Below are 13947 nucleotides of genomic sequence, written 5' to 3' on the forward strand. Positions count from 1 at the left end.
TGAGGGACAATTCCATGCGTGGCTACTGGTTTCACAAACAGGTGGGTTTCTGCGTGGCTTAGAGGCTCGGGCTGGGGTGGCTCGGGTCTGGGACTGGTCTAGGGACAGTAAGGGTCAAGGAAGGTCAAGTGGTTAGGGGCTGGGAGTGTCCTAGTTGGGCTAGGAGGTCCTAGATATCCTAGGAGACTCACACACAAAACATGCAGGTTTTTGGGTCAAGTTCTAGGAGGTTTTTGAGGGGGCCATGGGTGGTTTTACGGGCTGGGCTTTCACAGTAGGGTCCCTAGATGGGTTGGCTAGGTTTTGGCTCAAGGTGGCTCGGACGTTGCTTGGGTAAATTAGAAGATGGCTCGGTGTGTACGTTAGGGTGTCAATTTCGACTTTTATCTTGATTTCATGACTCTAACATGTCCCAAATAATTATGATGTTACCTGCATAATTATATGAATTAAATGTTTATGTCACATGTTTAATTACTTCATGATAATATATGTTTTATATGCTTTAGAATTTTTATACGTGTTACGATATGAAATAAGAAATTATTTGATTTCAATGCATGTTGGCTTCGTGGTGGAATTAGACTATGTTGATTTTTGGGTTTTAGTATTGACATTCTACTTTTGGGCCATAAGTTGATCATGAATATTATGAATGCTTTGGGACACGTAGATTTTCTAAGAAAATATTTATGATTCATGGTTACTAGTCGAATTAATTTTTGGGAATTAGACGTAAGGAATAATGATTCGAGGATTTACAACGACCTTGGGAATAAGAAAATGTATAAATTGGGATTTTAAGTTTTGATGAAATGTAATATTGGTTATAGGAATTGATTTTTGGGTAAATAAGTTTAAATTTATCGAAATTATGTTATGGGAAACCCGTAGAAGGAAATTAAGAATGATAAAAACTTATGGGTTAATCGTAGGATTTTCGAAATTAAGGACCAATTAAGATAATTTCTGAGGAACTTAAGAATTTATTTTTGCAATTGCTAAGGAATTTGGGAACTAGTTTAGCAATAAGCGAGAATTGAATGGGTTAAATGATAAAAATTTTCGATGATTTAGATTTTTAATAATATTTTGAACCTTGGGATATCTTAGATATAGTGTTATAAGAAATGTTAATCATAAGTTTTTAAGGATGAATTGATATTAGGCTTGAAAAATCTAAGCGTTAGCAGATGCGTTTGGGGATTTAAGATTGAAATATGATAAGTTAATGAACATTTTGGGTATAAATTAAGGAAAGTAAGATACGATAAGTATGTTCATCCATCATTTGATATTGAGAATTGTAAGAAAAATTGAAATTCGAGGTTATAATAGTAATAGCACTAAGTCATTTGGGCCTTTTTAAGTCGCGATTTGAAAAAATAAGGATTTAGGAAAAAATTTAATTGGGATCAAGGAGACGTAAGGACCTTCTAGAACTTAAGTTTGATCAGAGTAGCGCAGTGGAAGCGTGGATTTTTGGGATACTAGAACTAAGTCTAAACTTTGGGTTATTGAGGATAAGCGAATTTCGAAGACGAAGTTCAATTTAAGGGGGGAAGATTGTAATGCCTCGAAAATTTAAAGGGGTCACTCGAACCACATGCATATAAATTATTAAATTCTTTGTATTTTGACTAAAATGTTTTAATTGCATTAATTAATTATGTTGTGTATATTTACATGTTTAAAATATATTTTTCTACATGTTGCATTAAAATGGCATTTTTAAGGAATGTTCAAGTGACGATCGAGGAACGGGGACCGATGGCTGTAAATGTAAAATGTTTTTATAATTATTTTAATTATTTAAAATAAGGTTGATGGTTTTTCATATTTTTGAAAATAATGGGTTCGAGGTGATTTTATACGCTGGGGCGTAATTTTTATCGGTGTTGGATTTTTAACAAAAACTCGAACGTTTTGGCGACCCAGCTAATAAATTCACAAATTTTATTAAACAAAATTATTTTTAATATTTTAATTTAAGCATTAATGGGCGTAATGGGCTTAATTATCATAGTTAATGGGCCTAAGCCTAATTAGTGATTAATTAGCTATTTAAAGTGTTAAACCCCACCCTAAACCATCATACTTCACGCCACTTTTTCTGAAAACCTCTCCCTTATGCACGACAACTCACACCAACAAAGCTTTGGAGGAAATTCGAAGCTTTCGAGGGATCCCAAGCCTAAGCCCTCCTCCTCATAGTTTTTCGGTCAACGGTTTTTCGTGCGTAAATACGCAAAGGCACGCCATAATTCTCCTTTTACTCATTTATCACACCATAGTATTTATTTTATTATGTTTTGCATGAAATAAAAGTAAAACTTTCAAATAAATTCGTTTGTGCATCAAAGGTGAATTTTCAAAGCACGTTGTTGATCCAAAAATCATGAAATTCATGTATCCAAGGGGCTGCCATGATTAGGAAGTAATATGGGTTGGTTTTATCCAAGTTTAAGGGCCTAGAATCATGCACAATATGCTGCACACACACAATAACAGAAGATGAAACCGTAGGATGAAACAGAGAAAGAAGGAACGTGGGTTGGGTTGTTTATCCAATTCAAGTGGCTCGTTTGTTATGCATGGGGGCAGGTGGCTCGACCAGGTCTTAAGGAGGGCTAGCTTGGGACGTATCTAGGTCATAGGAAGAGTCCTAGCACGGCTAGGACTCGTGTACCAGGCTAGGGAAGAGTCCACGCTGCATAGGACTCTTCCCGTAAGGTGAGGGTGATCAGCCGAGATTTTCAAGGGAGGGGCTCGGTTGGGGGATGAGATAGGTGGTCTGGACGATGGCTTAGGATGGTCCAGTGAGGGTTAGGAAGGGCTGGGTTCAAGGGAGTGGCTTGGGCCAGCGAGGGCAGAACAAAAAGCGTGGGAGCGCAGGGGAGGGACGCGCAGGCTGTTTCTGATCGAGGAGGTTCGCTGCTTGGGTCCAGGGCTTGGGCTGGTCTGGGCAGGGCTGGGCGTTGTCCATGGGTGGTCAGGGTCGGCTGTGCTCGGGGGTGGCTCGGCTGGAGGTGACCTAAGCTAATAGGAGTCTTGGGCGTGAGGGACAATTCCATGCGTGGCTACTGGTTTCACAAACAGGTGGGTTTCTGCGTGGCTTAGAGGCTCGGGCTGGGGTGGCTCGGGTCTGGGACTGGTCTAGGGACAGTAAGGGTCAAGGGAGGTCAAGTGGTTAGGGGCTGGGAGTGTCCTAGTTGGGCTAGGAGTCCTAGATATCCTAGGAGACTCACACACAAAACATGCAGGTTTTTGGGTCAAGTTCTAGGAGGTTTTTGAGCCGGCCATGGGTGGTTTTACGGGCTGGGCTTTCACAGTAGGGTCCCTAGATGGGTTGGCTAGGTTTTGGCTCAAGGTGGCTCGAGCGTTGCTCGGGTAAATTAGAAGATGGCTCGGTGTGTACGTTAGGGTGTCAATTTCGAAAATTCAAAGGCTAAAAATAGATCCATGGGTTCACGGGGGTGGCTCATGACTTGGAAGGGTAGAATAAATATTAAAAATACTATGTTTAAAATTTGGGATCAAAATATTGAGTTTTGGATTTATTCGGAATTTAATCGCCGCACGAAACGCTAATTAACGAGTTAATTGAAACGCCTAGTTTTAGGCCTTATAAAATTATGAAAAATTAGAGTTAAGCTTAAATAATTATTAGAAGTCTAAATTTTTAATTTGGGAATTTTATATTAAGGTTTGGTTTAATTCGGGATTAAAACGCGTTAATACGTCTTACTTAAAGATTAAATTAAAAGTCCTCGATTTATGCTAAATAAAAATATGAAAAAATTCATGTAGGCTTAAATAATTATTTGGGACATGTTAGAGTCATGAAATCAAGATAAAAGTTGAAAACTTAAAATGTCGAGTCTAGGGGTAAAACGGTCTTTTTACACCTAAAAATTAGTAAAGGTCATGGCAGTGCCCTAAATGCTGTTTTTATGATATTATGATTATTTTTAAATGTTTATGAAATGCTTATGATTAAATTATGATTTTAAAATGTCTATTTGATTTTTATGATTTAAGGAAGACATTTAAAAGACATGTTGCATGCTTGGTTTCGAAAACAAAATGTTATGTTATGCATGATTTTTATAAAGTGATGTGAATGAAAAATATTGAAGGAAGTGAAGTGATTGTGACTAATTCGTTGATGTTGGCGACGTCGTGAGGGTTATGGTCCCAGTGGAAGCCCGACGATCGTGTTTCCAACATTGCGAATTTGTGGTAATGGATATGTGGTAACGGTTTTGTGGTAACGGAAGAATGGGAATATCGTGAGGGAAAAGACCCCAGAGGGAGCCCATTTGACCCCAGAGGGAGCCCCGACGATCGTATTTCTATTCGAATCATGATAGGCCAGGGCCCAGTTGACCGGTGAGAGTGTTGCTGGTGTCCCCCGCCGCCCAGTACTGTGGTTTTATGTAGATGGATCCATCGACCCTCATGAGCATGATCAGGAAAGTCACAATTAACGATCTGAATTCAACAAAAGAAAAGAGAAAAAGAAAAGGAAAATGTTCATGATCATGTTAAAGGTTTTATGTCATGTCATGTTGAGGAAAAAGGAAAAAGTTAAGGTTTATGATTGCATGTCATGAAAAAGTATTTTACGAAAATGTGTATGTTTAAAGTTTTATGCATCATGAAAATGTTTACGAAAATATTTATGTTTATGCATCTTCATGAAAACGATATTTTAAGTACAAATATTTTTCACCGTTATATGTTGACTGTATTACGTATTACTCGATATCAAGATTATGGTGTGTTGAGTCTTTATACTCACTAGGTGTGATGGATGCAGGTAGTATTGAGGGAGGACTTGATGAGTGATTTGACTGGGCTGAAGGCGCACACAACCCGAGGACCAGCGCTACATTTTCCGCATTATGCTTTATGATTTAAGTTAAAGGATTTTAATTTTATTTATTTATGCATTTGAGAGATTTTTGAGAGGTTTAGTATGAGCTATTCTTTTCAAATTATTGCTTTTTAGGGTTGGTAAAATGTGTGACGATTTTATGCTTTAAATATTTTACTTTGGATTTTTAAATAGCAGTTGGATGGTTATTTTTAAAATGATGTCAAAATATTTTATGGTTCGGCCGATGCTAAGTGAGGTTTAAAAAAAAAATTTCTAGTACTTTTAAAGCAATAAAAAGGGCAGGACGTTTCAGGTCTGCCTAAGATCAAATTTTCAAAAGATAAAATTTGTTCAGCATGTCAGTTTGGTAAGCAAGTAAGATCTTCTTTTAAAAATAAGGGTAGTAAATCTTCCTTCCAAATGCTTAGAATTGCTGCATATGATCTTTTTGATCCAATACTGGTCATGAGTTTAGGGGGAATTAAATACACCTTGGTAATTATTGATGATTTTTCAAGATTTACTTGGGTTATCTTTTTAAAATCAAAATACCAAACTACTGCACAACTAATTAAACATTTCAAAAGATTATTAAATGAAAAATTAGTTAGTATTGACAGAATAAAGTCTGATCGAGAGAATGAATTCATCAATCAAAATCTTTCACAATTTTTAGAAAATATTGGGATTAGGGGTGGGCGTCGGGTCGGGTTTCACGGGTTCGGGTAGTTCGATTCGGGTACCCGAATTTTTCGGTTAGCACATTGATTACACGAACGCGATCTGTAATTGGTGCTATCCGATGGTTCGGGTACCCGAAATTTTCGGATATAGTCGGGTACAAGAAATCGGGTACCCGAAATTTATGTCAAAAATTATATCTTCTTTATCTCTTAATATATATATATATGTATTTAAATACATATTCTGCACAAAATAGCACAACAACAATAAAAATTTGTAGGAAAATCATCACTCTTAATAAAACATATGTCAATCAAAACAACCGTAATTCAACACAACTTAAATTAACTTATTCAAATCATCAACAATAAATTAAAACAAGAGGTAAATCGTCTTCCAACTTCCAAGCTAAAGCATCATCTGTCCAAATATATCATCTTTCAATTCAAGACTGCCTCAAAATTCAATCAAATCGAAGTACCTGAAATGTTATAATTCTATTAGTTTTCTAAGACAATCATTATTAAAGTAGATTAATATAAAGAATTTAAATTTTAAAAATGTACAGTCTTAAAATTTAAAAACTTACAATAATCGATTGTTGACGTTTTTCATAATTATATATCAATTATGGTTGAATCCTTCCATGAGTTTGTTAATTCTATGCCAAAAAAAAAAAAAAAAAAGAAGCAAAGAGATTAGTCATTAGAGAAAAAAACGTAACCATTAAGAATAAATATAGAAAAGTAAAGAGAGAAAAAATATGTGTTTTTCAAGTATTTCGATTTCAGCCAAATCTTCCTCCACGCATATAGGCTTTGAATCCAACCTTAGCCAATCTTGGGTACATACCAAAGCTTGAACTATTCTAGGAGACAATGAACTTCTAAAAGCATCCAAAACACGATCGTCCTGTACTAAATGCTGCTTCCGAAGTAACAGTGGAGACATGAATAGCTAAGATATCACGTGCCAATCGAGAAAGAATAGGAAATCCGGGAGAATTGACTTTCCACCGCTGAAGGATGTTAAAATTTTCATCATAATCCTCAGGATCCTCACCTAGATATTTCTCCAATTCTGACTTCACAAATTCTTTTTTCCCACCAAGTTTGTATTTTCTAAACTTATCTTTCAAGTATGTTCGAGAAGTCATTGAATTACTAGATTGAGAATCTTTGAAAATGATGTAGAACCTAATGCAGAACGTACCGAACTTCCTGGATTTCCATGTCTCACTTTATAATCGAAAAAAATTTCTTGCATTCCACTCTTCACTTTTTCCTTCATCATCGCGCTCTTTGTGATCTTCATACATTGTATCAAATGAAAACTCAACAAACTCTAATTTGTGACGTAGATCAAGAATCACTGCATAATACAACATCATGTTCATTTTTTCAATCGAACCCCAATACTTGTCAAACTTATCTTTCATTTTTCTTGACATTTCACTTACTTAATTCAAAATCATCGCTTACTAACCACTGTTTTAGAAGCATATCAACAGCACTTATTTCATGAAATATGGTGTTCGAAGTGACATATAGAGAGCCAGAAATTGCCAAAGTGAGCTTGTAAAAAATGTCCAAGAAACTTGACCAACAAACTAGCCTTTTCCCAATCATATTCCGATGGAATCCCATCATACGGTGGTTTCAAGAGATCATTCGCGTAGGCAAGATCTATATCGACATATGAATCAAATGCTCTTCTCAAAGATATCGCTGACTCTAACATTAGATATGTTGAGTTCCATCTTGTAGGTACATCAAGGCTTAACAATTTCTTTGTATCTATTTTTTCGATCTCAACACATTCACAAAATTTTTTATACCTTGCTGGCGAGTTTCGGATATACCTCACTGCTCCTCTATTTCGAGAGATAGCTAAATGTTCGTCTTTTTCCCTTTCAGACCATCCTGCACAATAAGGTTGACAATATATGCAATACATCGCATGTGTAAATATTTTCCCCCTAAGATATTTGTTTTCCAATTGTCAAACCTTTTTTGCAAATATGTTATTGCACCATCATTTGATGAGGCATTATCAACTGTGATGATAAATATTTTATCAATTCTCCAATCAAGTAAACATTTTTCAACGGCTTTATCCACATCATCACTCTTATGTCCAGAAATCGGACAAAAATTCAAAATTTTTTTTTTGCAAAGTCCATTCATCATCAATGAAATGAGCAGTTAGACACATATAATTCACCTTTTGTATTGATGTCCATGTGTCTGTAGTTATAGAAATTCTTGGACCATGTTGTCTCATAAAAGACATCAACAGCACTTTTTCATTCATGTACAAATTATAAACATCCTTGGTTGTTGTCCTTCGAGATGGAATGCTAAACATTGGACATGCAATTAACATAAAGTGTCTAAAACCTTTGTTTTCAACTGTTTTTAAAGGAAGTTCATCGACAATCAATTAACAAGTTAGCGCCTTTATTAATCTGTTCTGATCAATTTTCCATGTGCCAATTTGCGCTTCTTTCGGATCATCTTTTGATGGTTGAAAAGAAATACGAGCTTGATTAATTGCAACTTCATGATGTTTTTTTTACAAGAAGCGAAGTGATTCTATAAAGGTCGAGTCCCATGTATTTTTGGATCTGTCTTAATCTCTCTACAACAATATTTGCACCTACGTTTTTGCACCTTGTCACTTTCACAATAGAATTTTTCGAAGTGTTCCCAATATTGTGATCTAGAGGTAATATCTTTCCTAGCTCTCTTTTTAGACTCGGGTTTTACTTCATCTTTATCACCATCATGATCTAAATCTTCCACAAAATCAACATCATTGTTCTTGTTCTCATCAACGTTATCAGCTTCTTCCATTAGATGATCAATTACACTCTCCATTTACACAATAAATTTCTGAAATCCAAAATATTAAATAAGATAGGCATAAATTTCAGAAATCCAAAGGAAAACCGAAAAGATGTATTCAGAATCTTTCATATGATTTTGCTACTGTATGTTCAATTTCATGAAATGTATGTTCACTTGAACTCATACTGGAAACGTACAGCAAAGGAGGACGGCAAAGGAAGAAAAAATATAATCACCTTGTTCAATTGCTACTGTATCTTCAATTGCTACTGTTTATAATCACCTTGTTCAGCTGCTATCAGTTCATGCATTTGTTCATAATGAAGTTATAAAGCCACAAAGTATCAGCTTAATGGTGACGACAAAGGAGGAAAAAATATCGTACACATTATGACTCATTATCATTGAAACTTAAGCACAATTTGCTGTGTCATGTACATAACGTAATATTCACATAAACATAAACAACCTCTTAAATAATAACATAAATATTCACATAAACAACCTCTCAAAAATAATTAATCATATGCTGTTACATGTACACATTATCTTCTGCACAATTTGCATAAAACCAATACGGCAATACTTGTTAAAATTCCAGCAAAACTATAAGGAAGGGGAAGGATAGCTACGGGATGGAAGACAATAGATTACTAGAATTAGGGATTGCAAGATGCCAAGAACCTTACTGTCTCCAAGAGAGTTCGGAATCGAGGAGTGCAAGAACTTTGAACCTTATGGCTTACTCCTTCCTATGGGCGGAGAATGGTAGCTAGAACTCGGGTTCTCGGAGATATCAACGTTGTCCCTGAATCAAAGGTAGCAATGGCCGATGAGGTGTTTGAGATAGGCGGCTGTGGCTGAGCCGGGCGTTGGGAACTTGGGAGGGAAGACAAATAGACAATAAATTACTAGAATTAGGGATTTAGTTTTTTTGTTCCTTAATTAATTTAAAATATAACACATTATATATATATATATATATATAAATTATTTCGGGTACCCAAATTTTTTTCGGGTAGTAAATTCAAACCCGAGACTAACCCGAAAATTGTATTTCTTGTTCGGGTAGAAACCCGAACTTAAATTTTTGCTTATTAACCGACCCGATCGGTTATTACCCGATCGGGTAGGGTCGGGTAACCGATACCCGACCACAAACGCCCACCCCTAATTGGGATCAAGCATGAGCTCTCAGCAGAAATAACTCCTCAGCAAAATGGTGTAGCTGAGAGAAGAAAACGAACCCTTAAAGAAGCTGCTAGAACAATGCTTGTTGATTATGGTATTTCTCAGAGGTTTTGGGCAGAATCAGTAAACACTGATATGTTACACTTAGAACAGATCAATGATTAACAAAAATCATTTAAAAACGACATATGAGATCTGGCATGGACATAAAAGTGTGGTATCTTACATCAGAATACTCAGCTGCAAATGTTTTATTCACGATAATGGCAAAAATAATTTAAAAGCATTTGATTCAAAGTCTACAGAAGGAATATTTCTGGGTTATTCAACGGTTAGTAAAGCTTTTAGAGTATTTAACAAATGCCCTTTAATTTTAGAAGAGTCAATTCATGTTGTATTTGATGAATCTGCACTAACTGATAAGCCAACTAATTCAGTTGAGCTAGTTGATCGATTTACAGACATCAGTTTGGAGGATGATAGTGAAGAAAAAGTTCATATCGATCGAAATCTCCTTCAAACACCTGAACCATAGATATTGGATCAATCAGGTGAACAAGAAATTGTTCCTGATCATCAATTGGTGGAGAAAATGATGAGATTCAAATACCAACTGAAGCAGCAGCAACTGAAACTGAAGAAAACGTTCAGTTACCAACTGAACCAGTTGCTGAAATCGATCCAACCAATGCTAAATACAGACGGAAGAAATGACACCCAACAGAATTTGTGATAGGTAATCCATGTGATCCAGCAAGAACTCAGAATCAAATAATTAATTTATTTATCCATTCAGCTCTTGTTTCTCAACTAGAACCAAAGAAAACTGATGTAGCTCTTGCTGATCCTAACTGGATAAATGCTATGCAAGAAGAGCTAAATCAGCTTACCCATAACTATGTCTGGAACTTAGTTCCAAGACCAATTTTTAAAACTATTATAGGTACAAAGTGGGTCTACAGAAACAAACTGAACGAAGAAGGTTCAATTGTTCGCAACAAAGCGAGGCTTGTAGCAAAAGGATATAGGCAAGAAGAAGGGATAGATTACGACGAGACATATGCATCTATTGCACAACTGGAAGCAATCAGAATTTTCCTTACTTATGCCTCATTCAAAAACATTAAAGTTTACCAAATGGATGTCAAGAGTGCATTCCTAAATGGTCAGTTGCATGAAGAATTATATGTTGAACAACCACCAGATTTTGTTAATCACTCTCTTTCTGGTCAAGTTTATCATTTAAACAAAGCTCTTTATGGTCTTAAACAAGCTCCAAGAGCTTGGTATGAAACGCTTACAAAATTTCTAATTGATCATGATTTTATTATTGGATAAGTTGACCAGACTCTGTTCAAATTTTCAAAGAATAATCAAATTTTACTTGTTCAAATATATATTGATGATATTATTTTTGGGTCCACTACCCCCAAATTATGCGAGAAATTTGTCAAGTTAATGTAGGAAAATTTTGAGTTGATTATGATGGGTGAACTGACGTTCTTTCTCGGTCTGCAAGTGAATCAACTGGAAACTGATACTTTTATCAGTCAGACCAAGTGCACGAAGGAACTGCTTAAGAAATTTGGCATGAGACATGTTCAGCTGCAAGTACTCCCATGAGTTCATCGATTAAAATAGCTAAAGATGAAAGGGGAATATAAGTTGAGACGACACTCTACAAAGGTTTAATAGGTTCTTTCTTATACCTAACTGCTAATTGTCCTGATATTGTATTTTTTGTTTGCATTGTCCTAGATTTCAGGAAAATCCTAAGCAATCGTACATTTCAGCTTCCAAACGCATTGAAATATCTTAAAGACACACAAAATGTGGGCTTATAGTATGCTAAAGACTCATCTTTCAATTTAGTTGGGTATTCAGATGCAGATTATGCAGGGTGTGAGCTAGATCGTAAAAGCACCAATGTATCATGTCAGTTTCTAGGAGAAAGACTGATTTCATGATTCAGCAAGAAGCAAATATCCATAGCAACTTCCACAATTGAAGCAGAATATCTAGCTGCTGGAAGCTGCTGCTCTCAACTGCTCTTTATTCTGTAACAACTGAAAGACTATGGAGTCATTCCAGAAGAATAACCAATCTTCTGTGATAATTCAAGCACAATTGTGATTACATATAATCCAGTTCTTCACTCCAGGACCAAACACCTCGAAGTCAAACATCATTTCATGAGAGATCATGCTCTAATGAAGGCAATCAAACTGGAGTACGTTTCAACTGAACAACAAGCAATGAAAATTAGTTTTCGAAATATTCTTGGTTTAATTGATTTGTCTTAATATTAGTTGCTTTGTCATATTCGTTTGAAATTTCAGTTAATTGCTAATTATTATTCAGTTAGTCAAGTGTTCTTTAGTCAAATTGATCATCATATAGTATGAAGAACGAAGACAACAATTAATCGAAATAGCAATTTTATTGATAAAATCTTTCTTTCGTTACACGATTCATCTTTCTCTCAATGGCATCTATCCAAAGACACATCCAACTAAACAGTTCATTGCAGGTAATTATTCTAAAGCCTTCGGATATAGCAATTCTTTCCAACGCGATTTGCTCCTTCCTAAGCATCAAGTAATAAAGTCCTTCGTCAGTTGCAAGGTCTGAAGAGTGAATGACATCCATATGCTTTTTAAACTTGCATTCATTTGCCTTCTTTTTGTCAGTAGCAACTGATATGTCCTGTTGGATTGTTTGGAGGTCGTGAATATTAGTTCAAGTGGACATGATTCTTTCGAAGACATAATCTTCAATGTCTCTCTTCCACCTCTCCACTCATGGAAGTTTTGCTGCAGGATTTGGATTGTTGGAACTGATTGGTGTATCCATCTGTGCTTAATTGCTATTGTTAATATCTAATGAAGTTGATCTTATTTAAAAACAGAATCCAATTGAAGAAACAAAAGAAGTCGAAGAGATATCAGTCAACAAAATGCATTTAATTTATTCAGACCGAGTTTCTCTTACTCTTATTTACTTAATTATATGCACTTATGTAGGGAGAATGTTGATTCTAAACGGTTAACTAATAAGACAATAGTCAGTTGGTCTTCAGCTAAACTGATTGAGTTTTCAACTGATCACTCAGTTATTGACTTAACTGATCTTATCGTATAAGTTATTTTATTAATCGATAAGCATTCTATATTATGTGATGTGACTGTTAAAATTACACTTTAAATTTATGTCATTCATTGAATAGTAATATGAAACGTGGCCCCACTTAGTCCATTAGACTTCTATCCACGTTTTCACCGCACGAACACATGTTTTCATTCAATTTATCTTGGACTGGCACGTGTCCAAAAATTTGAACAGTCACAAATATAAGTAATTGTTCCGTCTAATTTCAGTTTCTTCATGATCATTTCAAATTTCAAAACTTATCCAACACACATAATCCTTTATTATTCGCAGATATTCAATCATGAATGGCAAGCAAAGTTCCAGCCTACATGCTCAATGCTATGGCAATTGATTTCGACTCTGTTCTCTCTGTTAAGGACAAAGCCATTCAAGGTATCTTTCAGAAACTGGGAGCAGCTGGGTTGAGGAAATTTCTTGAGTAATCCACGAAAGAAATTTATTCCAAAGAAGTTCAGGATTTCTACAACAATGGCTTCCTCTCAGATGAAGGGAAGATTACAACTACTGTCAACTGAAATTTGCTGACTATTGACGAAGAAATGTTTAGCTCCTTCTTCCAACTATTGTTTGATGGCCTTTCTCACTACTCTGAAGTAAAAATCGCTGATGTGGAGGAGATGCTAACACTTTTGTCTGCTGATGGGAGAAAGATAAAAGGTCTCTGATCCCAAGAAAGAGCTCCAAGTATGAGTATCAGTTGCTGGTAGACATAGTAGCAAAAGGTTTTCTAGCCAGGGCAGGTTCCTTTGCTGCAATCACACTCGAGAAATTTCAGATAATGGCTTCTTTGGTGAATGGACGCAAGCTAAACAGGTCAACCATACTGTTCAATATTTTGAAGAACATGCTTCAATTATAAAAACAGTCCAAAGGATTTGTTGTACCGATCTGTTTTATTTTAAAGCACAACGGTTTGGTGGATGACTCTTTTGAGAATTCATCCAAGTACAAAGTCTTCTCTGCCAAAAATGTTCAGTCTCCGAATACCAAGCTGGACATATCTCCTGAGCAATTTGTCCAAATCAAGAAGGAGATTGGGACGCAGGCACCTCCCACATCAGTCAATGAGACCAATAACTTGGCTAAGAAGAAGACAATCAAGAAAAAACTGATTGTCAGTGAGGCTGAATCGGAGAAAACCCCTTCTCCAAAAATTTTGAAGAAGCAAAG

General features: G+C 35.8%; 2 long non-coding RNA genes across 3 annotated transcripts; one reads left to right on the forward strand and one right to left on the reverse strand.

Moving 5' to 3' along the window:
- Positions 1–5687: 5687 nt before the first annotated feature.
- Positions 5688–9328, reverse strand: LOC142531382 (uncharacterized). Of its 2 annotated transcripts, none has more exons than XR_012816271.1 (4): positions 9105–9328; positions 6779–6937; positions 6156–6227; positions 5688–6047 (listed from the first exon to the last, which is right to left on the reverse strand). It is a non-coding gene; the product is annotated as an uncharacterized LOC142531382 (long non-coding RNA). The 2 variants fall into 2 exon arrangements; XR_012816270.1 differs by having other exon boundaries at positions 9100–9328.
- LOC142531388 (uncharacterized) lies at positions 6944–9218 on the forward strand. Its single transcript, XR_012816272.1, has 2 exons — positions 6944–7769; positions 7956–9218. It is a non-coding gene; the product is annotated as an uncharacterized LOC142531388 (long non-coding RNA).
- Positions 9329–13947: the final 4619 nt, after the last annotated feature.

Source organism: Primulina tabacum, chromosome 2 (assembly GCF_025594145.1).
Source record: "Primulina tabacum isolate GXHZ01 chromosome 2, ASM2559414v2, whole genome shotgun sequence".
Lineage (NCBI taxonomy): Eukaryota > Viridiplantae > Streptophyta > Magnoliopsida > Lamiales > Gesneriaceae > Primulina > Primulina tabacum.